Below are 26948 nucleotides of genomic sequence, written 5' to 3'. Positions count from 1 at the left end.
CAGTTGGAACGCTCAGAGACAAATTGATTCACTTCTTGTCAATGTCCTGGCTGCACTGCAGAAACAGCTGGTCGTCCTGGTGGAGCATCACTTCACCTGTCCCCAAAGGAGCCCATTTCTCGATGCTGTCCTCGCTCCTGTGCAATCCTCCAATGGCTCTTTGCATTCTCAAGCCTCTCCCATGTTGCCTTGGCAGCGGCCTGCCCAATAATCTCTCAGGAGGGCGGGGTCACTTGCCAACAGGCCACCGATCATGCTAAGGGAAAGAGCGCACAGGTAGCAGCCTGCTCATTTGCATGTTCACTCCCAGAATCCTATGCATACCTTGCTACTATATTTGCTGTCAGTTTGGTGAGCGCAAGATGATACAGGTGTTCACCTCAACAAATCTCGGCACTGGAATCCAGGCGGTTTTATGAGTTTGACAAAGGATGCTCAGAATGGAGCTTGCTGGGATCAGTGCAAGTTAAATGGGAATCCATTCCCGGGGCGCACGGGCCTCTGGGTCAGGTGCTTTAGCTTTGCGCAGTGGCAGTATCGTAGCTCATGAGGTTTAACCGAGGCGCGATTATTGCTTATTGAAAACTTTACCCAATACCCCGCCATGACAGCTTGAAATATAGCTGGAATTGGTAATTTTTGACAGTCTCTACGGAGGCTGAACCGATTTGTTTGAAAAGGAGACAATGACGCTTTTACTCCACTGGAGAAGACCTAGCAAGAGGGGTGTGTTTTTCGGAACCCATCCCTTCTATTCTTTGTTCTCTCGTGGCCTACCCTCAACAAAGGGGTTTACTTCCAGAAGCTAGCGCATTCGTAAACTCCAAGCGGCGCAGCGAAGTCTATGGAACCGTGACCATGCAGCAGGTGCATTAAGCGCCTCAGTTGTCTCGCTGCCTTCCTGATCTCACGACATGAAAACCATGAGCTTTCAGAACCTAGCAGACAGTGACCTGTCTGCCTTCTATCCTCTTTGCCACATCTGCTCTTGCGAAAGTCATCAGATTGTTGGATGGTTGCTCAGGGAGGTCTGGCTGCCACTGAAGCCAACCGCAGCAGAGGGGTCGCTTTACCTTTGGCCTTCGCTCACCATCTCAGTCTTCCCAAGAGAGGCAAAAGGGCATTTCTGTCCCCATGCATTCTATAGACACATATTCACGTGGAGTCAACAACCCGACCTCTCTTGGTGTGACGAATCAACTTCCGGGGCACTAGTGGTCCAGGGAGGAATATCGCTTTCTAGACCATCAATCAGTCCCACACCTCTAGTACACCGGAAGGGGTCCGAACAGTGGACGGAACGTCAGGCTGGTTAGTTGCAACAGAGCGAAAAAACAATTGTGACCCACTGATAAAAGGGACTGTCCAGTCAAGGTTGTACACAAATATCTACTTTAGTATTAATACAACAGACAGTTCTAACACACTACAAAATACAACCCACCCTATAAAGGAAAACAGGGGACAGACAGTTTCACAAAGGAGAGGGATGCACTCTGGATACTGACAGGAGTGCAGTCGGTAAAGCAATCAGTCTGAACTGTTCAAGGTTATTTGGTTGCAGCAGCAAGGGAGCAAGAGGTCGTAAATGTCACTAAGGGCCTTCGGAGAAGGACCAGGGGGACAGAACCACAATGTAACTGGTGTTTGAGATGATCTTGGTACTCGACAGCATCGAGTGGCTTCCAGCATGCTTTGTAGCTCCGGCGACAGAGTTCAAGAGGGACGACAGATGCGGATATCAGTTGGCAGGCAGTTTGGTAAGCGAGGCTGGGCGGACGGCTGCAGGCTGCCCTACCCGGCGGCTCGGGGTGAAGAATCGTTGTCTGTGTGCTGGTTGGTGGATCTGGCACGCTGGTCGAGGGTTCTCAGACGGCTTTAGTGACTGCAGCGTGAGAACAGCCACAGTGGTGCAGCCGGTCGCAGTTTGAGAGCTCGACTGCTTCGAAAAAGTCCTTAAAAGATGGACGCTGGTTGATGCTTGTTGTGGCACTCCTCCGAGCTTCTTCTCAATGCTTGGGTCGACGTTTAAGGCGGCCGACCCAAAGCTGAGAAGAGTGTTTGCCGGCAACGGCCTTGTCCTTTGTTCAGAGACTCTCTGGCACTTCCCACCTAGGAAGCTTGCTGGCTTAACCTAGCAGGGCACGCTGTGTGCTGGCTGGGTACCGGTTCTGGTGCTGCTTGATGGATCCTCTGAGTCGGGTATCTCCCTCTGTTCCCTGGGAGATGTTTTGGGAGGTATTTTGCTTCCCTCTTGGAAATCCTGGACTTCCTTCACTGGCGGAAGCCGTGAGGCAGACTGTACCATCACCGAGGGTCCGAATGAGTCCTTCTTCGTACTCCTTTTGAAGTCGTCGGATGATCTGCTTAGTGAGGGGCTCAGCCCTCTTTTAAAGCCAAATGGGCCCCAGTGATTGGAGCATGCTAAGCCTACCTTAAAGACCCAATCCTGGGTCCCCACCACCAATCTTCTGTCATGCGTAAGGTCATGACCAGAGTGCTTTGCAACAGGAAAGGTAAGGGGTGACAACATGTACTACTAAGCCGCACCCATCTTCCTGTCTCCTGTGGATCAAAGTGGCTCTCTGGTTAATTGAGCTCGAGAACAGACTGTCTGCATCAAATCACATATATCTTCCCTCTGAAAGGGGGTGGCCCTGCAGCGGTTGCCTACTGTAAACAGTTGTTCCACACATGACATTCAATGGCCTTCATACAGAGGGGTGGGAGCTAGCTTCAAGCTGACACATTGCATATGAAAAAGATGTTGGGGTTTCCTGCCCTGTGTTAGTTCTGTGAACAGGCCTCTTGGCAGGCCTGCTTCACTTAACTCTCATCAGTATGCGCTGCCATCAGAGAGAACCTAACAATAGGCAGGGCATATCGATGGAGCCTTTGCTATTTTAAGCAGGCTGACCAGGGCCGGAGGAAGGCGTTGCCTTCCCCCTTCAGAGATGCTTTGATGTACCCATGGCTCTCACATTGCAGCTAAATGTGACAGGAGGACCGCACCGGTAGACTGTGTCCCCCAGAGTGCACTTGACTATGTGTTTGTTGTGCAGTGTCCATTGGGAAATGTGTGCGGAATAGCCCCACACATTTCCAGGAGGTTTACCTACCAACATTCCATTTCTTTTTTAAAAGTATCAAACCAGCCCAGGCGGAGCGCACACTCCCCGTGCGGATGGTCTAATTCCTCACTCTTGGTCAGGTTCTTCAATTCCTACCAGTCAAGTGGTCTCTTCTGTCTGTGTCTGCACTTCATTTGCACAGCAAACAGGCATGTCTTTCCCATGGCAACAGTGTCTTCTCCAAGCTGCACACACAGACAGCCGTTTCTCAGGCTAAATGTTCTCTTCTGACCTCAGTGGCAGAGCCACACTAAGCAGATGGCTCTGCAAAGGCCCAGGGGCTACAGCAAAAAGCCTGAACAGGGCAAGGCCGCTTCATTTTTGGCAGTGGAGTGGAAGTAGAATTGCAGGGTCCGCCCTATGAGACAGGGTACAAGACGTGAATTACATAGGACCTTTTCACTTTTCCCAGAGTCCCCTGCAAAATCGGGTCTATTTTCAAGGACAAGTGCAATTATCACAAACAGGTAGGTATGTGATGGCATGGAAATGTATCGAAATTGTAATGGTTTGGTCAACAGTTGGAACGCTCAGAGACAAATTGATTCACTTCTTGTCAATGTCCTGGCTGCACTGCAGAAACAGCTGGTCGTCCTGGTGGAGCATCACTTCACCTGTCCCCAAAGGAGCCCATTTCTCGATGCTGTCCTCGGTCCTGTGCAATCCTCCAATGGCTCTTTGCATTCGCAAGCCTCTCCCATGTTGTCTTGGCAGCGGCCTGCCCAATAATCTCTCAGGAGGGCGGGGTCACTTGCCAACAGGCCACCGATCATGCTAAGGGAAAGAGCGCACAGGTAGCAGCCTGCTCATTTGCATGTTTACACCCAGAATCCTATGCATACCTTGCTACTATATTTGCTGTCAGTTTGGTGAGCGCAAGATGATACAGGTGTTCACCTCAACAAATCTCGGCACTGGAATCCAGGCGGTTTTATGAGTTTGACAAAGGATGCTCAGGATGGAGCTTGCTGGGATCAGTGCAAGTTAAATGGGAATCCATTCCCGGGGCGCACGGGCCTCTGGGTCAGGTGCTTTAGCTTTGCGCAGTGGCAGTATCGTAGCTCATGAGGTTTAACCGAGGCGCGATTATTGCTTATTGAAAACTTTACCCAATACCCCGCCATGACAGCTTGAAATATAGCTGGAATTGGTAATTTTTGACAGTCTCTACGGAGGCTGAACCGATTTGTTTGAAAAGGAGACAATGACGCTTTTACTCCACTGGAGAAGACCTAGCAAGAGGGGTGTGTTTTTCGGAACCCATCCCTTCTATTCTTTGTTCTCTCGTGGCCTACCCTCAACAAAGGGGTTTACTTCCAGAAGCTAGCGCATTCGTAAACTCCAAGCGGCGCAGCGAAGTCTATGGAACCGTGACCATGCAGCAGGTGCATTAAGCGCCTCAGTTGTCTCGCTGCCTTCCTGATCTCACGACATGAAAACCATGAGCTTTCAGAACCTAGCAGACAGTGACCTGTCTGCCTTCGATCCTCTTTGCCACATCTGCTCTTGCGAAAGTCATCAGATTGTTGGATGGTTACTCAGGGAGGTCTGGCTGCCACTGAAGCCAACCGCAGCAGAGGGGTCGCTTTACCTTTGGCCTTCGCTCACCATCTCAGTCTTCCCAAGAGAGGCAAAAGGGCATTTCTGTCCCCATGCATTCTATAGACACATATTCACGTGGAGTCAACAACCCGACCTCTCTTGGTGTGACGAATCAACTTCCGGGGCACTAGTGGTCCAGGGAGGAATATCGCTTTCTAGACCATCAATCAGTCCCACACCTCTAGTACACCGGAAGGGGTCCGAACAGTGGACGGAACGAACGTCAGGCTGGTTAGTTGCAACAGAGCGAAAAAACAATTGTGACCCACTGATAAAAGGGACTGTCCAGTCAAGGTTGTATACAAATATCTACTTTAGTATTAATACAACAGACAGTTCTAACACACTACAAAATACAACCCACCCTATAAAGGAAAACAGGGGACAGACAGTTTCACAAAGGAGAGGGATGCACTCTGGATACTGACAGGAGTGCAGTCGGTAAAGCAATCAGTCTGAACTGTTCAAGGTTATTTGGTTGCAGCAGCAAGTGAGCAAGAGGTCGTAAATGTCACTAAGGGCCTTCGGAGAAGGACCAGGGGGACAGAACCACAATGTAACTGGTGTTTGAGATGATCTTGGTACTCGACAGCATCGAGTGGCTTCCAGCATGCTTTGTAGCTCCGGCGACAGAGTTCAAGAGGGACGACAGATGCGGATATCAGTTGGCAGGCAGTTTGGTAAGCGAGGCTGGGCGGACGGCTGCAGGCTGCCCTACCCGGCGGCTCGGGGTGAAGAATCGTTGTCTGTGTGCTGGTTGGTGGATCTGGAACGCTGGTCGAGGGTTCTCAGACGGCTTTAGTGACTGCAGCGTGAGAACAGCCACAGTGGTGCAGCCGGTCGCAGTTTGAGAGCTCGACTGCTTCGAAAAAGTCCTTAAAAGATGGACGCTGGTTGATGCTTGTTGTGGCACTCCTCCGAGCTTCTTCTCAATGCTTGGGTCGACGTTTAAGGCGGCCGACCCAAAGCTGAGAAGAGTGTTTGCCGGCAACGGCCTTGTCCTTTGTTCAGAGACTCTCTGGCACTTCCCACCTAGGAAGCTTGCTGGCTTAACCTAGCAGGGCACGCTGTGTGCTGGCTGGGTACCGGTTCTGGTGCTGCTTGATGGATCCTCTGAGTCGGGTATCTCCCTCTGTTCCCTGGGAGATGTTTTGGGAGGTATTTTGCTTCCCTCTTGGAAATCCTGGACTTCCTTCACTGGCGGAAGCCGTGAGGCAGACTGTACCATCACCGAGGGTCCGAATGAGTCCTTCTTCGTACTCCTTTTGAAGTCGTCGGATGATCTGCTTAGTGAGGGGCTCAGCCCTCTTTTAAAGCCAAATGGGCCCCAGTGATTGGAGCATGCTAAGCCTACCTTAAAGACCCAATCCTGGGTCCCCACCACCAATCTTCTGTCATGCGTAAGGTCATGACCAGAGTGCTTTGCAAAAGGAAAGGTAAGGGGTGACAACATGTACTACTAAGCCGCACCCATCTTCCTGTCTCCTGTGGATCAAAGTGGCTCTCTGGTTAATTGAGCTCGAGAACAGACTGTCTGCATCAAATCACATATATCTTCCCTCTGAAAGGGGGTGGCCCTGCAGCGGTTGCCTACTGTAAACAGTTGTTCCACACATGACATTCAATGGCCTTCATACAGAGGGGTGGGAGCTAGCTTCAAGCTGACACATTGCATATGAAAAAGGTGTTGGGGTTTCCTGCCCTGTGTTAGTTCTGTGAACAGGCCTCTTGGCAGGCCTGCTTCACTTAACTCTCATCAGTATGCGCTGCCATCAGAGAGAACCTAACAATAGGCAGGGCATATCGATGGAGCCTTTGCTATTTTAAGTAGGCTGACCAGGGCCGGAGGAAGGCGTTGCCTTCCCCCTTCAGAGATGCTTTGATGTACCCATGGCTGTCACATTGCAGCTAAATGTGACAGGAGGACCGCACCGGTAGACTGTGTCCCCCAGAGTGCACTTGACTATGTGTTTGTTGTGCAGTGTCCATTGGGAAATGTGTGCGGAATAGCCCCACACATTTCCAGGAGGTTTACCTACCAACATTCCATTTCTTTTTTAAAAGTATCAAACCAGCCCAGGCGGAGCGCACACTCCCCGTGCGGATGGTCTAATTCCTCACTCTTGGTCAGGTTCTTCAATTCCTACCAGTCAAGTGGTCTCTTCTGTCTGTGTCTGCACTTCATTTGCACAGCAAACAGGCATGTCTTTCCCATGGCAACAGTGTCTTCTCCAAGCTGCACACACAGACAGCCGTTTCTCAGGCTAAATGTTCTCTTCTGACCTCAGTGGCAGAGCCACACTAAGCAGATGGCTCTGCAAAGGCCCAGGGGCTACAGCAAAAAGCCTGAACAGGGCAAGGCCGCTTCATTTTTGGCAGTGGAGTGGAAGTAGAATTGCAGGGTCCGCCCTATGAGACAGGGTACAAGACGTGAATTACATAGGACCTTTTCACTTTTCCCAGAGTCCCCTGCAAAATCGGGTCTATTTTCAAGGACAAGTGCAATTATCACAAACAGGTAGGTATGTGATGGCATGGAAATGTATCGAAATTGTAATGGTTTGGTCAACAGTTGGAACGCTCAGAGACAAATTGATTCACTTCTTGTCATTGTCCTGGCTGCACTGCAGAAACAGCTGGTCGTCCTGGTGGAGCATCACTTCACCTGTCCCCAAAGGAGCCCATTTCTCGATGCTGTCCTCGCTCCTGTGCAATCCTCCAATGGCTCTTTGCATTCTCAAGCCTCTCCCATGTTGCCTTGGCAGCGGCCTGCCCAATAATCTCTCAGGAGGGCGGGGTCACTTGCCAACAGGCCACCGATCATGCTAAGGGAAAGAGCGCACAGGTAGCAGCCTGCTCATTTGCATGTTTACTCCCAGAATCCTATGCATACCTTGCTACTATATTTGCTGTCAGTTTGGTGAGCGCAAGATGATACAGGTGTTCACCTCAACAAATCTCGGCACTGGAATCCAGGCGGTTTTATGAGTTTGACAAAGGATGCTCAGGATGGAGCTTGCTGGGATCAGTGCAAGTTAAATGGGAATCCATTCCCGGGGCGCACGGGCCTCTGGGTCAGATGCTTTAGCTTTGCGCAGTGGCAGTATCGTAGCTCATGAGGTTTAACCGAGGCGCGATTATTGCTTATTGAAAACTTTACCCAATACCCCGCCATGACAGCTTGAAATATAGCTGGAATTGGTAATTTTTGACAGTCTCTACGGAGGCTGAACCGATTTGTTTGAAAAGGAGACAATGACGCTTTTACTCCACTGGAGAAGACCTAGCAAGAGGGGTGTGTTTTTCGGAACCCATCCCTTCTATTCTTTGTTCTCTCGTGGCCTACCCTCAACAAAGGGGTTTACTTCCAGAAGCTAGCGCATTCGTAAACTCCAAGCGGCGCAGCGAAGTCTATGGAACCGTGACCATGCAGCAGGTGCATTAAGCGCCTCAGTTGTCTCGCTGCCTTCCTGATCTCACGACATGAAAACCATGAGCTTTCAGAACCTAGCAGACAGTGACCTGTCTGCCTTCGATCCTCTTTGCCACATCTGCTCTTGCGAAAGTCATCAGATTGTTGGATGGTTACTCAGGGAGGTCTGGCTGCCACTGAAGCCAACCGCAGCAGAGGGGTCGCTTTACCTTTGGCCTTCGCTCACCATCTCAGTCTTCCCAAGAGAGGCAAAAGGGCATTTCTGTCCCTGTGCATTCTATAGACACATATTCACGTGGAGTCAACAACCCGACCTCTCTTGGTGTGACGAATCAACTTCCGGGGCACTAGTGGTCCAGGGAGGAATATCGCTTTCTAGACCATCAATCAGTCCCACACCTCTAGTACACCGGAAGGGGTCCGAACAGTGGACGGAACGTCAGGCTGGTTAGTTGCAACAGAGCGAAAAAACAATTGTGACCCACTGATAAAAGAGACTGTCCAGTCAAGGTTGTATACAAATATCTACTTTAGTATTAATACAACAGACAGTTCTAACACACTACAAAATACAACCCACACTATAAAGGAAAACAGGGGACAGACAGTTTCACAAAGGAGAGGGATGCACTCTGGATACTGACAGGAGTGCAGTCGGTAAAGCAATCAGTCTGAACTGTTCAAGGTTATTTGGTTGCAGCAGCAAGGGAGCAAGAGGTCGTAAATGTCACTAAGGGCCTTCGGAGAAGGACCAGGGGGACAGAACCACAATGTAACTGGTGTTTGAGATGATCTTGGTACTCGACAGCATCGAGTGGCTTCCAGCATGCTTTGTAGCTCCGGCGACAGAGTTCAAGAGGGACGACAGATGCGGATATCAGTTGGCAGGCAGTTTGGTAAGCGAGGCTGGGCGGACGGCTGCAGGCTGCCCTACCCGGCGGCTCGGGGTGAAGAATCGTTGTCTGTGTGCTGGTTGGTGGATCTGGAACGCTGGTCGAGGGTTCTCAGACGGCTTTAGTGACTGCAGCGTGAGAACAGCCACAGTGGTGCAGCCGGTCGCAGTTTGAGAGCTCGACTGCTTCGAAAAAGTCCTTAAAAGATGGACGCTGGTTGATGCTTGTTGTTGCACTCCTCCGAGCTTCTTCTCAATGCTTGGGTCGACGTTTAAGGCGGCCGACCCAAAGCTGAGAAGAGTGTTTGCTGGCAACGGCCTTGTCCTTTGTTCAGAGACTCTCTGGCACTTCCCACCTAGGAAGCTTGCTGGCTTAACCTAGCAGGGCACGCTGTGTGCTGGCTGGGTACCGGTTCTGGTGCTGCTTGATGGATCCTCTGAGTCGGGTATCTCCCTCTGTTCCCTGGGAGATGTTTTGGGAGGTATTTTGCTTCCCTCTTGGAAATCCTGGACTTCCTTCACTGGCGGAAGCCGTGAGGCAGACTGTACCATCACCGAGGGTCCGAATGAGTCCTTCTTCGTACTCCTTTTGAAGTCGTCGGATGATCTGCTTAGTGAGGGGCTCAGCCCTCTTTTAAAGCCAAATGGGCCCCAGTGATTGGAGCATGCTAAGCCTACCTTAAAGACCCAATCCTGGGTCCCCACCACCAATCTTCTGTCATGCGTAAGGTCATGACCAGAGTGCTTTGCAACAGGAAAGGTAAGGGGTGACAACATGTACTACTAAGCCGCACCCCTCTTCCTGTCTCCTGTGGATCAAAGTGGCTCTCTGGTTAATTGAGCTCGAGAACAGACTGTCTGCATCAAATCACATATATCTTCCCTCTGAAAGGGGGTGGCCCTGCAGCGGTTGCCTACTGTAAACAGTTGTTCCACACATGACATTCAATGGCCTTCATACAGAGGGGTGGGAGCTAGCTTCAAGCTGACACATTGCATATGAAAAAGGTGTTGGGGTTTCCTGCCCTGTGTTAGTTCTGTGAACAGGCCTCTTGGCAGGCCTGCTTCACTTAACTCTCATCAGTATGCGCTGCCATCAGAGAGAACCTAACAATAGGCAGGGCATATCGATGGAGCCTTTGCTATTTTAAGTAGGCTGACCAGGGCCGGAGGAAGGCGTTGCCTTCCCCCTTCAGAGATGCTTTGATGTACCCATGGCTGTCACATTGCAGCTAAATGTGACAGGAGGACCGCACCGGTAGACTGTGTCCCCCAGAGTGCACTTGACTATGTGTTTGTTGTGCAGTGTCCATTGGGAAATGTGTGCGGAATAGCCCCACACATTTCCAGGAGGTTTACCTACCAACATTCCATTTCTTTTTTAAAAGTATCAAACCAGCCCAGGCGGAGCGCACACTCCCCGTGCGGATGGTCTAATTCCTCACTCTTGGTCAGGTTCTTCAATTCCTACCAGTCAAGTGGTCTCTTCTGTCTGTGTCTGCACTTCATTTGCACAGCAAACAGGCATGTCTTTCCCATGGCAACAGTGTCTTCTCCAAGCTGCACACACAGACAGCCGTTTCTCAGGCTAAATGTTCTCTTCTGACCTCAGTGGCAGAGCCACACTAAGCAGATGGCTCTGCAAAGGCCCAGGGGCTACAGCAAAAAGCCTGAACAGGGCAAGGCCGCTTCATTTTTGGCAGTGGAGTGGAAGTAGAATTGCAGGGTCCGCCCTATGAGACAGGGTACAAGACGTGAATTACATAGGACCTTTTCACTTTTCCCAGAGTCCCCTGCAAAATCGGGTCTATTTTCAAGGACAAGTGCAATTATCACAAACAGGTAGGTATGTGATGGCATGGAAATGTATCGAAATTGTAATGGTTTGGTCAACAGTTGGAACGCTCAGAGACAAATTGATTCACTTCTTGTCAATGTCCTGGCTGCACTGCAGAAACAGCTGGTCGTCCTGGTGGAGCATCACTTCACCTGTCCCCAAAGGAGCCCATTTCTCGATGCTGTCCTCGCTCCTGTGCAATCCTCCAATGGCTCTTTGCATTCTCAAGCCTCTCCCATGTTGCCTTGGCAGCGGCCTGCCCAATAATCTCTCAGGAGGGCGGGGTCACTTGCCAACAGGCCACCGATCATGCTAAGGGAAAGAGCGCACAGGTAGCAGCCTGCTCATTTGCATGTTTACTCCCAGAATCCTATGCATACCTTGCTACTATATTTGCTGTCAGTTTGGTGAGCGCAAGATGATACAGGTGTTCACCTCAACAAATCTCGGCACTGGAATCCAGGCGGTTTTATGAGTTTGACAAAGGATGCTCAGGATGGAGCTTGCTGGGATCAGTGCAAGTTAAATGGGAATCCATTCCCGGGGCGCACGGGCCTCTGGGTCAGATGCTTTAGCTTTGCGCAGTGGCAGTATCGTAGCTCATGAGGTTTAACCGAGGCGCGATTATTGCTTATTGAAAACTTTACCCAATACCCCGCCATGACAGCTTGAAATATAGCTGGAATTGGTAATTTTTGACAGTCTCTACGGAGGCTGAACCGATTTGTTTGAAAAAGAGACAATGACGCTTTTACTCCACTGGAGAAGACCTAGCAAGAGGGGTGTGTTTTTCGGAACCCATCCCTTCTATTCTTTGTTCTCTCGTGGCCTACCCTCAACAAAGGGGTTTACTTCCAGAAGCTAGCGCATTCGTAAACTCCAAGCGGCGCAGCGAAGTCTATGGAACCGTGACCATGCAGCAGGTGCATTAAGCGCCTCAGTTGTCTCGCTGCCTTCCTGATCTCACGACATGAAAACCATGAGCTTTCAGAACCTAGCAGACAGTGACCTGTCTGCCTTCGATCCTCTTTGCCACATCTGCTCTTGCGAAAGTCATCAGATTGTTGGATGGTTACTCAGGGAGGTCTGGCTGCCACTGAAGCCAACCGCAGCAGAGGGGTCGCTTTACCTTTGGCCTTCGCTCACCATCTCAGTCTTCCCAAGAGAGGCAAAAGGGCATTTCTGTCCCCATGCATTCTATAGACACATATTCACGTGGAGTCAACAACCCGACCTCTCTTGGTGTGACGAATCAACTTCCGGGGCACTAGTGGTCCAGGGAGGAATATCGCTTTCTAGACCATCAATCAGTCCCACACCTCTAGTACACCGGAAGGGGTCCGAACAGTGGACGGAACGTCAGGCTGGTTAGTTGCAACAGAGCGAAAAAACAATTGTGACCCACTGATAAAAGGGACTGTCCAGTCAAGGTTGTATACAAATATCTACTTTAGTATTAATACAACAGACAGTTCTAACACACTACAAAATACAACCCACCCTATAAAGGAAAACAGGGGACAGACAGTTTCACAAAGGAGAGGGATGCACTCTGGATACTGACAGGAGTGCAGTCGGTGAAGCAATCAGTCTGAACTGTTCAAGGTTATTTGGTTGCAGCAGCAAGGGAGCAAGAGGTCGTAAATGTCACTAAGGGCCTTCGGAGAAGGACCAGGGGGACAGAACCACAATGTAACTGGTGTTTGAGATGATCTTGGTACTCGACAGCATCGAGTGGCTTCCAGCATGCTTTGTAGCTCCGGCGACAGAGTTCAAGAGGGACGACAGATGCAGATATCAGTTGGCAGGCAGTTTGGTAAGCGAGGCTGGGCGTACGGCTGCAGGCTGCCCTACCCGGCGGCTCGGGGTGAAGAATCGTTGTTTGTGTGCTGGTTGGTGGATCTGGAACGCTGGTCGAGGGTTCTCAGACGGCTTTAGTGACTGCAGCGTGAGAACAGCCACAGTGGTGCAGCCGGTCGCAGTTTGAGAGCTCGACTGCTTCGAAAAAGTCCTTAAAAGATGGACGCTGGTTGATGCTTGTTGTGGCACTCCTCCGAGCTTCTTCTCAATGCTTGGGTCGACGTTTAAGGCGGCCGACCCAAAGCTGAGAAGAGTGTTTGCCGGCAACGGCCTTGTCCTTTGTTCAGAGACTCTCTGGCACTTCCCACCTAGGAAGCTTGCTGGCTTAACCTAGCAGGGCACGCTGTGTGCTGGCTGGGTACCGGTTCTGGTGCTGCTTGATGGATCCTCTGAGTCGGGTATCTCCCTCTGTTCCCTGGGAGATGTTTTGGGAGGTATTTTGCTTCCCTCTTGGAAATCCTGGACTTCCTTCACTGGCGGAAGCCGTGAGGCAGACTGTACCATCACCGAGGGTCCGAATGAGTCCTTCTTCGTACTCCTTTTGAAGTCGTCGGATGATCTGCTTAGTGAGGGGCTCAGCCCTCTTTTAAAGCCAAATGGGCCCCAGTGATTGGAGCATGCTAAGCCTACCTTAAAGACCCAATCCTGGGTCCCCACCACCAATCTTCTGTCATGCGTAAGGTCATGACCAGAGTGCTTTGCAACAGGAAAGGTAAGGGGTGACAACATGTACTACTAAGCCGCACCCATCTTCCTGTCTCCTGTGGATCAAAGTGGCTCTCTGGTTAATTGAGCTCGAGAACAGACTGTCTGCATCAAATCACATATATCTTCCCTCTGAAAGGGGGTGGCCCTGCAGCGGTTGCCTACTGTAAACAGTTGTTCCACACATGACATTCAATGGCCTTCATACAGAGGGGTGGGAGCTAGCTTCAAGCTGACACATTGCATATGAAAAAGGTGTTGGGGTTTCCTGCCCTGTGTTAGTTCTGTGAACAGGCCTCTTGGCAGGCCTGCTTCACTTAACTCTCATCAGTATGCGCTGCCATCAGAGAGAACCTAACAATAGGCAGGGCATATCGATGGAGATTTTGCTATTTTAAGTAGGCTGACCAGGGCCGGAGGAAGGCGTTGCCTTCCCCCTTCAGAGATGCTTTGATGTACCCATGGCTGTCACATTGCAGCTAAATGTGACAGGAGGACCGCACCGGTAGACTGTGTCCCCCAGAGTGCACTTGACTATGTGTTTGTTGTGCAGTGTCCATTGGGAAATGTGTGCGGAATAGCCCCACACATTTCCAGGAGGTTTACCTACCAACATTCCATTTCTTTTTTAAAAGTATCAAACCAGCCCAGGCGGAGCGCACACTCCCCGTGCGGATGGTCTAATTCCTCACTCTTGGTCAGGTTCTTCAATTCCTACCAGTCAAGTGGTCTCTTCTGTCTGTGTCTGCACTTCATTTGCACAGCAAACAGGCATGTCTTTCCCATGGCAACAGTGTCTTCTCCAAGCTGCACACACAGACAGCCGTTTCTCAGGCTAAATGTTCTCTTCTGACCTCAGTGGCAGAGCCACACTAAGCAGATGGCTCTGCAAAGGCCCAGGGGCTACAGCAAAAAGCCTGAACAGGGCAAGGCCGCTTCATTTTTGGCAGTGGAGTGGAAGTAGAATTGCAGGGTCCGCCCTATGAGACAGGGTACAAGACGTGAATTACATAGGACCTTTTCACTTTTCCCAGAGTCCCCTGCAAAATCGGGTCTATTTTCAAGGACAAGTGCAATTATCACAAACAGGTAGGTATGTGATGGCATGGAAATGTATCGAAATTGTAATGGTTTGGTCAACAGTTGGAACGCTCAGAGACAAATTGATTCACTTCTTGTCAATGTCCTGGCTGCACTGCAGAAACAGCTGGTCGTCCTGGTGGAGCATCACTTCACCTGTCCCCAAAGGAGCCCATTTCTCGATGCTGTCCTCGCTCCTGTGCAATCCTCCAATGGCTCTTTGCATTCTCAAGCCTCTCCCATGTTGCCTTGGCAGCGGCCTGCCCAATAATCTCTCAGGAGGGCGGGGTCACTTGCCAACAGGCCACCGATCATGCTAAGGGAAAGAGCGCACAGGTAGCAGCCTGCTCATTTGCATGTTTACTCCCAGACTCCTATGCATACCTTGCTACTATATTTGCTGTCAGTTTGGTGAGCGCAAGATGATACAGGTGTTCACCTCAACAAATCTCGGCACTGGAATCCAGGCGGTTTTATGAGTTTGACAAAGGATGCTCAGGATGGAGCTTGCTGGGATCAGTGCAAGTTAAATGGGAATCCATTCCCGGGGCGCACGGGCCTCTGGGTCAGGTGCTTTAGCTTTGCGCAGTGGCAGTATCGTAGCTCATGAGGTTTAACCGAGGCGCGATTATTGCTTATTGAAAACTTTACCCAATACCCCGCCATGACAGCTTGAAATATAGCTGGAATTGGTAATTTTTGACAGTCTCTACGGAGGCTGAACCGATTTGTTTGAAAAGGAGACAATGACGCTTTTGCTCCACTGGAGAAGACCTAGCAAGAGGGGTGTGTTTTTCGGAACCCATCCCTTCTATTCTTTGTTCTCTCGTGGCCTACCCTCAACAAAGGGGTTTACTTCCAGAAGCTAGCGCATTCGTAAACTCCAAGCGGCGCAGCGAAGTCTATGGAACCGTGACCATGCAGCAGGAGCATTAAGCGCCTCAGTTGTCTCGCTGCCTTCCTGATCTCACGACATGAAAACCATGAGCTTTCAGAACCTAGCAGACAGTGACCTGTCTGCCTTCGATCCTCTTTGCCACATCTGCTCTTGCGAAAGTCATCAGATTGTTGGATGGTTACTCAGGGAGGTCTGGCTGCCACTGAAGCCAACCGCAGCAGAGGGGTCGCTTTACCTTTGGCCTTCGCTCACCATCTCAGTCTTCCCAAGAGAGGCAAAAGGGCATTTCTGTCCCCATGCATTCTATAGACACATATTCACGTGGAGTCAACAACCCGACCTCTCTTGGTGTGACGAATCAACTTCCGGGGCACTAGTGGTCCAGGGAGGAATATCGCTTTCTAGACCATCAATCAGTCCCACACCTCTAGTACACCGGAAGGGTTCCGAACAGTGGACGGAACGTCAGGCTGGTTAGTTGCAACAGAGCGAAAAAACAATTGTGACCCACTGATAAAAGGGACTGTCCAGTCAAGGTTGTATACAAATATCTACTTTAGTATTAATACAACAGACAGTTCTAACACACTACAAAATACAACCCACCCTATAAAGGAAAACAGGGGACAGACAGTTTCACAAAGGAGAGGGATGCACTCTGGATACTGACAGGAGTGCAGTCGGTAAAGCAATCAGTCTGAACTGTTCAAGGTTATTTGGTTGCAGCAGCAAGGGAGCAAGAGGTCGTAAATGTCACTAAGGGCCTTCGGAGAAGGACCAGGGGGACAGAACCACAATGTAACTGGTGTTTGAGATGATCTTGGTACTCGACAGCATCGAGTGGCTTCCAGCATGCTTTGTAGCTCCGGCGACAGAGTTCAAGAGGGACGACAGATGCGGATATCAGTTGGCAGGCAGTTTGGTAAGCGAGGCTGGGCGGACGGCTGCAGGCTGCCCTACCCGGCGGCTCGGGGTGAAGAATCGTTGTCTGTGTGCTGGTTGGTGGATCTGGAACGCTGGTCGAGGGTTCTCAGACGGCTTTAGTGACTGCAGCGTGAGAACAGCCACAGTGGTGCAGCCGGTCGCAGTTTGAGAGCTCGACTGCTTCGAAAAAGTCCTTAAAAGATGGACGCTGGTTGATGCTTGTTGTGGCACTCCTCCGAGCTTCTTCTCAATGCTTGGGTCGACGTTTAAGGCGGCCGACCCAAAGCTGAGAAGAGTGTTTGCCGGCAACGGCCTTGTCCTTTGTTCAGAGACTCTCTGGCACTTCCCACCTAGGAAGCTTGCTGGCTTAACCTAGCAGGGCACGCTGTGTGCTGGCTGGGTACCGGTTCTGGTGCTGCTTGATGGATCCTCTGAGTCGGGTATCTCCCTCTGTTCCCTGGGAGATGTTTTGGGAGGTATTTTGCTTCCCTCTTGGAAATCCTGGACTTCCTTTACTGGCGGAAGCCGTGAGGCAGACTGTACCATCACCGAGGGTCCGAATGAGTCCTTCTTCGTACTCCTTTTGAAGTCGTCGGATGATCTGCTTAGTGAGGGGCTCAGCCCTCTTTTAAAGCCAAATGGGCCCCAGTGATTGGAGCATGCTAAGCCTACCTTAAAGACCCAATCCTGGGTCCCCACCACCAATCTTCTGTCATGCGTAAGGTCATGACCAGAGTGCTTTGCAACAGGAAAGGTAAGGGGTGACAACATGTGCTACTAAGCCGCACCCATCTTCCTGTCTCCTGTGGATCAAAGTGGCTCTCTGGTTAATTAAGCTCGAGAACAGACTGTCTGCATCAAATCACATATATCTTCCCTCTGAAAGGGGGTGGCCCTGCAGCGGTTGCCTACTGTAAACAGTTGTTCCACAGATGACATTCAATGGCCTTCATACAGAGGGGTGGGAGCTAGCTTCAAGCTGACACATTGCATATGAAAAAGGTGTTGGGGTTTCCTGCCCTGTGTTAGTTCTGTGAACAGGCCTCTTGGCAGGCCTGCTTCACTTAACTCTCATCAGTATGCGCTGCCATCAGAGAGAACCTAACAATAGGCAGGGCATATCGATGGAGCCTTTGCTATTTTAAGTAGGCTGACCAGGGCCGGAGGAAGGCGTTGCCTTCCCCCTTCAGAGATGCTTTGATGTACCCATGGCTGTCACATTGCAGCTAAATGTGACAGGAGGACCGCACCGGTAGACTGTGTCCCCCAGAGTGCACTTGACTATGTGTTTGTTGTGCAGTGTCCATTGGGAAATGTGTGCGGAATAGCCCCACACATTTCCAGGAGGTTTACCTACCAACATTCCATTTCTTTTTTAAAAGTATCAAACCAGCCCAGGCGGAGCGCACACTCCCCGTGCGGATGGTCTAATTCCTCACTCTTGGTCAGGTTCTTCAATTCCTACCAGTCAAGTGGTCTCTTCTGTCTGTGTCTGCACTTCATTTGCACAGCAAACAGGCATGTCTTTCCCATGGCAACAGTGTCTTCTCCAAGCTGCACACACAGACAGCCGTTTCTCAGGCTAAATGTTCTCTTCTGACCTCAGTGGCAGAGCCACACTAAGCAGATGGCTCTGCAAAGGCCCAGGGGCTACAGCAAAAAGCCTGAACAGGGCAAGGCCGCTTCATTTTTGGCAGTGGAGTGGAAGTAGAATTGCAGGGTCCGCCCTATGAGACAGGGTACAAGACGTGAATTACATAGGACCTTTTCACTTTTCCCAGAGTCCCCTGCAAAATCGGGTCTATTTTCAAGGACAAGTGCAATTATCACAAACAGGTAGGTATGTGATGGCATGGAAATGTATCGAAATTGTAATGGTTTGGTCAACAGTTGGAACGCTCAGAGACAAATTGATTCACTTCTTGTCAATGTCCTGGCTGCACTGCAGAAACAGCTGGTCGTCCTGGTGGAGCATCACTTCACCTGTCCCCAAAGGAGCCCATTTCTCGATGCTGTCCTCGCTCCTGTGCAATCCTCCAATGGCTCTTTGCATTCTCAAGCCTCTCCCATGTTGCCTTGGCAGCGGCCTGCCCAATAATCTCTCAGGAGGGCGGGGTCACTTGCCAACAGGCCACCGATCATGCTAAGGGAAAGAGCGCACAGGTAGCAGCCTGCTCATTTGCATGTTTACTCCCAGAATCCTATGCATACCTTGCTACTATATTTGCTGTCAGTTTGGTGAGCGCAAGATGATACAGGTGTTCACCTCAACAAATCTCGGCACTGGAATCCAGGCGGTTTTATGAGTTTGACAAAGGATGCTCAGGATGGAGCTTGCTGGGATCAGTGCAAGTTAAATGGGAATCCATTCCCGGGGCGCACGGGCCTCTGGGTCAGGTGCTTTAGCTTTGCGCAGTGGCAGTATCGTAGCTCATGAGGTTTAACCGAGGCGCGATTATTGCTTATTGAAAACTTTACCCAATACCCCGCCATGACAGCTTGAAATATAGCTGGAATTGGTAATTTTTGACAGTCTCTACGGAGGCTGAACCGATTTGTTTGAAAAGGAGACAATGACGCTTTTACTCCACTGGAGAAGACCTAGCAAGAGGGGTGTGTTTTTCGGAACCCATCCCTTCTATTCTTTGTTCTCTCGTGGCCTACCCTCAACAAAGGGGCTTACTTCCAGAAGCTAGCGCATTCGTAAACTCCAAGCGGCGCAGCGAAGTCTATGGAACCGTGACCATGCAGCAGGTGCATTAAGCGCCTCAGTTGTCTCGCTGCCTTCCTGATCTCACGACATGAAAACCATGAGCTTTCAGAACCTAGCAGACAGTGACCTGTCTGCCTTCGATCCTCTTTGCCACATCTGCTCTTGCGAAAGTCATCAGATTGTTGGATGGTTACTCAGGGAGGTCTGGCTGCCACTGAAGCCAACCGCAGCAGAGGGGTCGCTTTACCTTTGGCCTTCGCTCACCATCTCAGTCTTCCCAAGAGAGGCAAAAGGGCCTTTCTGTCCCCATGCATTCTATAGACACATATTCACGTGGAGTCAACAACCCGACCTCTCTTGGTGTGACGAATCAACTTCCGGGGCACTAGTGGTCCAGGGAGGAATATCGCTTTCTAGACCATCAATCAGTCCCACACCTCTAGTACACCGGAAGGGGTCCGAACAGTGGACGGAACGTCAGGCTGGTTAGTTGCAACAGAGCGAAAAAACAATTGTGACCCACTGATAAAAGGGACTGTCCAGTCAAGGTTGTATACAAATATCTACTTTAGTATTAATACAACAGACAGTTCTAACACACTACAAAATACAACCCACCCTATAAAGGAAAACAGGGGACAGACAGTTTCACAAAGGAGAGGGATGCACTCTGGATACTGACAGGAGTGCAGTCGGTAAAGCAATCAGTCTGAACTGTTCAAGGTTATTTGGTTGCAGCAGCAAGGGAGCAAGAGGTCGTAAATGTCACTAAGGGCCTTCGGAGAAGGACCAGGGGGACAGAACCACAATGTAACTGGTGTTTGAGATGATCTTGGTACTCGACAGCATCGAGTGGCTTCCAGCATGCTTTGTAGCTCCGGCGACAGAGTTCAAGAGGGACGACAGATGCGGATATCAGTTGGCAGGCAGTTTGGTAAGCGAGGCTGGGCGGACGGCTGCAGGCTGCCCTACCCGGCGGCTCGGGGTGAAGAATCGTTGTCTGTGTGCTGGTTGGTGGATCTGGAACGCTGGTCGAGGGTTCTCAGACGGCTTTAGTGACTGCAGCGTGAGAACAGCCACAGTGGTGCAGCCGGTCGCAGTTTGAGAGCTCGACTGCTTCGAAAAAGTCCTTAAAAGATGGACGCTGGTTGATGCTTGTTGTGGCACTCCTCCGAGCTTCTTCTCAATGCTTGGGTCGACGTTTAAGGCGGCCGACCCAAAGCTGAGAAGAGTGTTTGCCGGCAACGGCCTTGTCCTTTGTTCAGAGACTCTCTGGCACTTCCCACCTAGGAAGCTTGCTGGCTTAACCTAGCAGGGCACGCTGTGTGCTGGCTGGGTACCGGTTCTGGTGCTGCTTGATGGATCCTCTGAGTCGGGTATCTCCCTCTGTTCCCTGGGAGATGTTTTGGGAGGTATTTTGCTTCCCTCTTGGAAATCCTGGACTTCCTTCACTGGCGGAAGCCGTGAGGCAGACTGTACCATCACCGAGGGTCCGAATGAGTCCTTCTTCGTACTCCTTTTGAAGTCGTCGGATGATCTGCTTAGTGAGGGGCTCAGCCCTCTTTTAAAGCCAAATGGGCCCCAGTGATCGGAGCATGCTAAGCCTACCTTAAAGCCCCAATCCTGGGTCCCCACCACCAATCTTCTGTCATGCGTAAGGTCATGACCAGAGTGCTTTGCAACAGGAAAGGTAAGGGGTGACAACATGTACTACTAAGCCGCACCCATCTTCCTGTCTCCTGTGGATCAAAGTGGCTCTCTGGTTAATTGAGCTCGAGAACAGACTGTCTGCATCAAATCCCATATATCTTCCCTCTGAAAGGGGGTGGCCCTGCAGCGGTTGCCTACTGTAAACAGTTGTTCCACACATGACATTCAATGGCCTTCATACAGAGGGGTGGGAGCTAGCTTCAAGCTGACACATTGCATATGAAAAAGGTGTTGGGGTTTCCTGCCCTGTGTTAGTTCTGTGAACAGGCCTCTTGGCAGGCCTGCTTCACTTAACTCTCATCAGTATGCGCTGCCATCAGAGAGAACCTAACAATAGGCAGGGCATATCGATGGAGCCTTTGCTATTTTAAGTAGGCTGACCAGGGCCGGAGGAAGGCGTTGCCTTCCCCCTTCAGAGATGCTTTGATGTACCCATGGCTGTCACATTGCAGCTAAATGTGACAGGAGGACCGCACCGGTAGACTGTGTCCCCCAGAGTGCACTTGACTATGTGTTTGTTGTGCAGTGTCCATTGGGAAATGTGTGCGGAATAGCCCCACACATTTCCAGGAGGTTTACCTACCAACATTCCATTTCTTTTTTAAAAGTATCAAACCAGCCCAGGCGGAGCGCACACTCCCCGTGCGGATGGTCTAATTCCTCACTCTTGGTCAGGTTCTTCAATTCCTACCAGTCAAGTGGTCTCTTCTGTCTGTGTCTGCACTTCATTTGCACAGCAAACAGGCATGTCTTTCCCATGGCAACAGTGTCTTCTCCAAGCTGCACACACAGACAGCCGTTTCTCAGGCTAAATGTTCTCTTCTGACCTCAGTGGCAGAGCCACACTAAGCAGATGGCTCTGCAAAGGCCCAGGGGCTACATCAAAAAGCCTGAACAGGGCAAGGCCGCTTCATTTTTGGCAGTGGAGTGGAAGTAGAATTGCAGGGTCCGCCCTATGAGACAGGGTACAAGACGTGAATTACATAGGACCTTTTCACTTTTCCCAGAGTCCCCTGCAAAATCGGGTCTATTTTCAAGGACAAGTGCAATTATCACAAACAGATAGGTATGTGATGGCATGGAAATGTATCGAAATTGTAATGGTTTGGTCAACAGTTGGAACGCTCAGAGACAAATTGATTCACTTCTTGTCAATGTCCTGGCTGCACTGCAGAAACAGCTGGTCGTCCTGGTGGAGCATCACTTCACCTGTCCCCAAAGGAGCCCATTTCTCGATGCTGTCCTCGCTCCTGTGCAATCCTCCAATGGCTCTTTGCATTCTCAAGCCTCTCCCATGTTGCCTTGGCAGCGGCCTGCCCAATAATCTCTCAGGAGGGCGGGGTCACTTGCCAACAGGCCACCGATCATGCTAAGGGAAAGAGCGCACAGGTAGCAGCCTGCTCATTTGCATGTTTACTCCCAGAATCCTATGCATACCTTGCTACTATATTTGCTGTCAGTTTGGTGAGCGCAAGATGATACAGGTGTTCACCTCAACAAATCTCGGCACTGGAATCCAGGCGGTTTTATGAGTTTGACAAAGGATGCTCAGGATGGAGCTTGCTGGGATCAGTGCAAGTTAAATGGGAATCCATTCCCGGGGCGCACGGGCCTCTGGGTCAGGTGCTTTAGCTTTGCGCAGTGGCAGTATCGTAGCTCATGAGGTTTAACCGAGGCGCGATTATTGCTTATTGAAAACTTTACCCAATACCCCGCCATGACAGCTTGAAATATAGCTGGAATTGGTAATTTTTGACAGTCTCTACGGAGGCTGAACCGATTTGTTTGAAAAGGAGACAATGACGCTTTTACTCCACTGGAGAAGACCTAGCAAGAGGGGTGTGTTTTTCGGAACCCATCCCTTCTATTCTTTGTTCTCTCGTGGCCTACCCTCAACAAAGGGGTTTACTTCCAGAAGCTAGCGCATTCGTAAACTCCAAGCGGCGCAGCGAAGTCTATGGAACCGTGACCATGCAGCAGGTGCATTAAGCTCCTCAGTTGTCTCGCTGCCTTCCTGATCTCACGACATGAAAACCATGAGCTTTCAGAACCTAGCAGACAGTGACCTGTCTGCCTTCGATCCTCTTTGCCACATCTGCTCTTGCGAAAGTCATCAGATTGTTGGATGGTTACTCAGGGAGGTCTGGCTGCCACTGAAGCCAACCGCAGCAGAGGGGTCGCTTTACCTTTGGCCTTCGCTCACCATCTCAGTCTTCCCAAGAGAGGCAAAAGGGCATTTCTGTCCCCATGCATTCTATAGACACATATTCACGTGGAGTCAACAACCCGACCTCTCTTGGTGTGACGAATCAACTTCCGGGGCACTAGTGGTCCAGGGAGGAATATCGCTTTCTAGACCATCAATCAGTCCCACACCTCTAGTACACCGGAAGGGGTCCGAACAGTGGACGGAACGTCAGGCTGGTTAGTTGCAACAGAGCGAAAAAACAATTGTGACCCACTGATAAAAGGGACTGTCCAGTCAAGGTTGTATACAAATATCTACTTTAGTATTAATACAACAGACAGTTCTAACACACTACAAAATACAACCCACCCTATAAAGGAAAACAGGGGACAGACAGTTTCACAAAGGAGAGGGATGCACTCTGGATACTGACAGGAGTGCAGTCGGTAAAGCAATCAGTCTGAACTGTTCAAGGTTATTTGGTTGCAGCAGCAAGGGAGCAAGAGGTCGTAAATGTCACTAAGGGCCTTCGGAGAAGGACCAGGGGGACAGAACCACAATGTAACTGGTGTTTGAGATGATCTTGGTACTCGACAGCATCGAGTGGCTTCCAGCATGCTTTGTAGCTCCGGCGACAGAGTTCAAGAGGGACGACAGATGCGGATATCAGTTGGCAGGCAGTTTGGTAAGCGAGGCTGGGCGGACGGCTGCAGGCTGCCCTACTCGGCGGCTCGGGGTGAAGAATCGTTGTCTGTGTGCTGGTTGGTGGATCTGGAACGCTGGTCGAGGGTTCTCAGACGGCTTTAGTGACTGCAGCGTGAGAACAGCCACAGTGGTGCAGCCGGTCGCAGTTTGAGAGCTCGACTGCTTCGAAAAAGTCCTTAAAAGATGGACGCTGGTTGATGCTTGTTGTGGCACTCCTCCGAGCTTCTTCTCAATGCTTGGGTCGACGTTTAAGGCGGCCGACCCAAAGCTGAGAAGAGTGTTTGCCGGCAACGGCCTTGTCCTTTGTTCAGAGACTCTCTGGCACTTCCCACCTAGGAAGCTTGCTGGCTTAACCTAGCAGGGCACGCTGTGTGCTGGCTGGGTACCGGTTCTGGTGCTGCTTGATGGATCCTCTGAGTCGGGTATCTCCCTCTGTTCCCTGGGAGATGTTTTGGGAGGTATTTTGCTTCCCTCTTGGAAATCCTGGACTTCCTTCACTGGCGGAAGCCGTGAGGCAGACTGTACCATCACCGAGGGTCCGAATGAGTCCTTCTTCGTACTCCTTTTGAAGTCGTCGGATGATCTGCTTAGTGAGGGGCTCAGCCCTCTTTTAAAGCCAAATGGGCCCCAGTGATTGGAGCATGCTAAGCCTACCTTAAAGACCCAATCCTGGGTCCCCACCACCAATCTTCTGTCATGCGTAAGGTCATGACCAGAGTGCTTTGCAACAGGAAAGGTAAGGGGTGACAACATGTACTACTAAGCCGCACCCATCTTCCTGTCTCCTGTGGATCAAAGTGGCTCTCTGGTTAATTGAGCTCGAGAACAGACTGTCTGCATCAAATCACATATATCTTCCCTCTGAAAGGGGGTGGCCCTGCAGCGGTTGCCTACTGTAAACAGTTGTTCCACACATGACATTCAATGGCCTTCATACAGAGGGGTGGGAGCTAGCTTCAAGCTGACACATTGCATATGAAAAAGGTGTTGGGGTTTCCTGCCCTGTGTTAGTTCTGTGAACAGGCCTCTTGGCAGGCCTGCTTCACTTAACTCTCATCAGTATGCGCTGCCATCAGAGAGAACCTAACAATAGGCAGGGCATATCGATGGAGCCTTTGCTATTTTAAGTAGGCTGACCAGGGCTGGAGGAAGGCGTTGCCTTCCCCCTTCAGAGATGCTTTGATGTACCCATGGCTGTCACATTGCAGCTAAATGTGACAGGAGGACCGCACCGGTAGACTGTGTCCCCCAGAGTGCACTTGACTATGTGTTTGTTGTGCAGTGTCCATTGGGAAATGTGTGCGGAGTAGCCCCACACATTTCCAGGAGGTTTACCTACCAACATTCCATTTCTTTTTTAAAAGTATCAAACCAGCCCAGGCGGAGCGCACACTCCCCGTGCGGATGGTCTAATTCCTCACTCTTGGTCAGGTTCTTCAATTCCTACCAGTCAAGTGGTCTCTTCTGTCTGTGTCTGCACTTCATTTGCACAGCAAACAGGCATGTCTTTCCCATGGCAACAGTGTCTTCTCCAAGCTGCACACACAGACAGCCGTTTCTCAGGCTAAATGTTCTCTTCTGACCTCAGTGGCAGAGCCACACTAATCAGATGGCTCTGCAAAGGCCCAGGGGCTACAGCAAAAAGCCTGAACAGGGCAAGGCCGCTTCATTTTTGGCAGTGGAGTGGAAGTAGAATTGCAGGGTCCGCCCTATGAGACAGGGTACAAGACGTGAATTACATAGGACCTTTTCACTTTTCCCAGAGTCCCCTGCAAAATCGGGTCTATTTTCAAGGACAAGTGCAATTATCACAAACAGGTAGGTATGTGATGGCATGGAAATGTATCGAAATTGTAATGGTTTGGTCAACAGTTGGAACGCTCAGAGACAAATTGATTCACTTCTTGTCAATGTCCTGGCTGCACTGCAGAAACAGCTGGTCGTCCTGGTGGAGCATCACTTCACCTGTCCCCAAAGGAGCCCATTTCTCGATGCTGTCCTCGCTCCTGTGCAATCCTCCAATGGCTCTTTGCATTCTCAAGCCTCTCCCATGTTGCCTTGGCAGCGGCCTGCCCAATAATCTCTCAGGAGGGCGGGGTCACTTGCCAACAGGCCACCGATCATGCTAAGGGAAAGAGCGCACAGGTAGCAGCCTGCTCATTTGCATGTTTACTCCCAGAATCCTATGCATACCTTGCTACTATATTTGCTGTCAGTTTGGTGAGCGCAAGATGATACAGGTGTTCACCTCAACAAATCTCGGCACTGGAATCCAGGCGGTTTTATGAGTTTGACAAAGGATGCTCAGGATGGAGCTTGCTGGGATCAGTGCAAGTTAAATGGGAATCCATTCCCGGGGCGCACGGGCCTCTGGGTCAGGTGCTTTAGCTTTGCGCAGTGGCAGTATCGTAGCTCATGAGGTTTAACCGAGGCGCGATTATTGCTTATTGAAAACTTTACCCAATACCCCGCCATGACAGCTTGAAATATAGCTGGAATTGGTAATTTTTGACAGTCTCTACGGAGGCTGAACCGATTTGTTTGAAAAGGAGACAATGACGCTTTTACTCCACTGGAGAAGACCTAGCAAGAGGGGTGTGTTTTTCGGAACCCATCCCTTCTATTCTTTGTTCTCTCGTGGCCTACCCTCAACAAAGGGGTTTACTTCCAGAAGCTAGCGCATTCGTAAACTCCAAGCGGCGCAGCGAAGTCTATGGAACCGTGACCATGCAGCAGGTGCATTAAGCGCCTCAGTTGTCTCGCTGCCTTCCTGATCTCACGACATGAAAACCATGAGCTTTCAGAACCTAGCAGACAGTGACCTGTCTGCCTTCGATCCTCTTTGCCACATCTGCTCTTGCGAAAGTCATCAGATTGTTGGATGGTTACTCAGGGAGGTCTGGCTGCCACTGAAGCCAACCGCAGCAGAGGGGTCGCTTTACCTTTGGCCTTCGCTCACCATCTCAGTCTTCCCAAGAGAGGCAAAAGGGCATTTCTGTCCCCATGCATTCTATAGACACATATTCACGTGCAGTCAACAACCCGACCTCTCTTGGTGTGACGAATCAACTTCCGGGGCACTAGTGGTCCAGGGAGGAATATCGCTTTCTAGACCATCAATCAGTCCCACACCTCTAGTACACCGGAAGGGGTCCGAACAGTGGACGGAACGTCAGGCTGGTTAGTTGCAACAGAGCGAAAAAACAATTGTGACCCACTGATAAAAGGGACTGTCCAGTCAAGGTTGTATACAAATATCTACTTTAGTAT

At 50.6% G+C, this 26948-nt stretch overlaps 8 non-coding genes across 8 annotated transcripts; all 8 read left to right on the top strand.

The window, feature by feature from the left end:
- Window positions 1-517: 517 nt before the first annotated feature.
- Window positions 518-658, top strand: LOC138496528 (U4 spliceosomal RNA). Its single transcript, XR_011278031.1, has one exon. It is a non-coding gene; the product is annotated as a U4 spliceosomal RNA (small nuclear RNA).
- A 3508-nt stretch (window positions 659-4166) lies between these two features.
- On the top strand, window positions 4167-4307 carry LOC138496527 (U4 spliceosomal RNA). Its single transcript, XR_011278030.1, has one exon. It is a non-coding gene; the product is annotated as a U4 spliceosomal RNA (small nuclear RNA).
- Window positions 4308-7819: 3512 nt separating this feature from the next.
- On the top strand, window positions 7820-7960 carry LOC138496525 (U4 spliceosomal RNA). Its single transcript, XR_011278029.1, has one exon. It is a non-coding gene; the product is annotated as a U4 spliceosomal RNA (small nuclear RNA).
- A 3508-nt stretch (window positions 7961-11468) lies between these two features.
- LOC138496524 (U4 spliceosomal RNA) lies at window positions 11469-11609 on the top strand. Its single transcript, XR_011278028.1, has one exon. It is a non-coding gene; the product is annotated as a U4 spliceosomal RNA (small nuclear RNA).
- Window positions 11610-15117: 3508 nt separating this feature from the next.
- On the top strand, window positions 15118-15258 carry LOC138496523 (U4 spliceosomal RNA). The gene has a single exon (XR_011278027.1). It is a non-coding gene; the product is annotated as a U4 spliceosomal RNA (small nuclear RNA).
- Window positions 15259-18766: 3508 nt separating this feature from the next.
- On the top strand, window positions 18767-18907 carry LOC138496522 (U4 spliceosomal RNA). Its single transcript, XR_011278026.1, has one exon. It is a non-coding gene; the product is annotated as a U4 spliceosomal RNA (small nuclear RNA).
- A 3508-nt stretch (window positions 18908-22415) lies between these two features.
- Window positions 22416-22556, top strand: LOC138496520 (U4 spliceosomal RNA). The gene has a single exon (XR_011278024.1). It is a non-coding gene; the product is annotated as a U4 spliceosomal RNA (small nuclear RNA).
- A 3508-nt stretch (window positions 22557-26064) lies between these two features.
- LOC138496519 (U4 spliceosomal RNA) lies at window positions 26065-26205 on the top strand. Its single transcript, XR_011278023.1, has one exon. It is a non-coding gene; the product is annotated as a U4 spliceosomal RNA (small nuclear RNA).
- The last annotated feature ends 743 nt before the right edge of the window (window positions 26206-26948 follow it).

Source organism: Ambystoma mexicanum, chromosome 10 (genome assembly GCF_040938575.1).
Source record: "Ambystoma mexicanum isolate Mex_15411 chromosome 10, UKY_AmexF1_1, whole genome shotgun sequence".
NCBI classification, from domain to species: Eukaryota; Metazoa; Chordata; class Amphibia; order Caudata; family Ambystomatidae; genus Ambystoma; species Ambystoma mexicanum.
The sequence above is the reverse complement of the archived record's forward strand: the minus strand, read 5'-3'. Positions and strand labels throughout refer to the sequence as shown.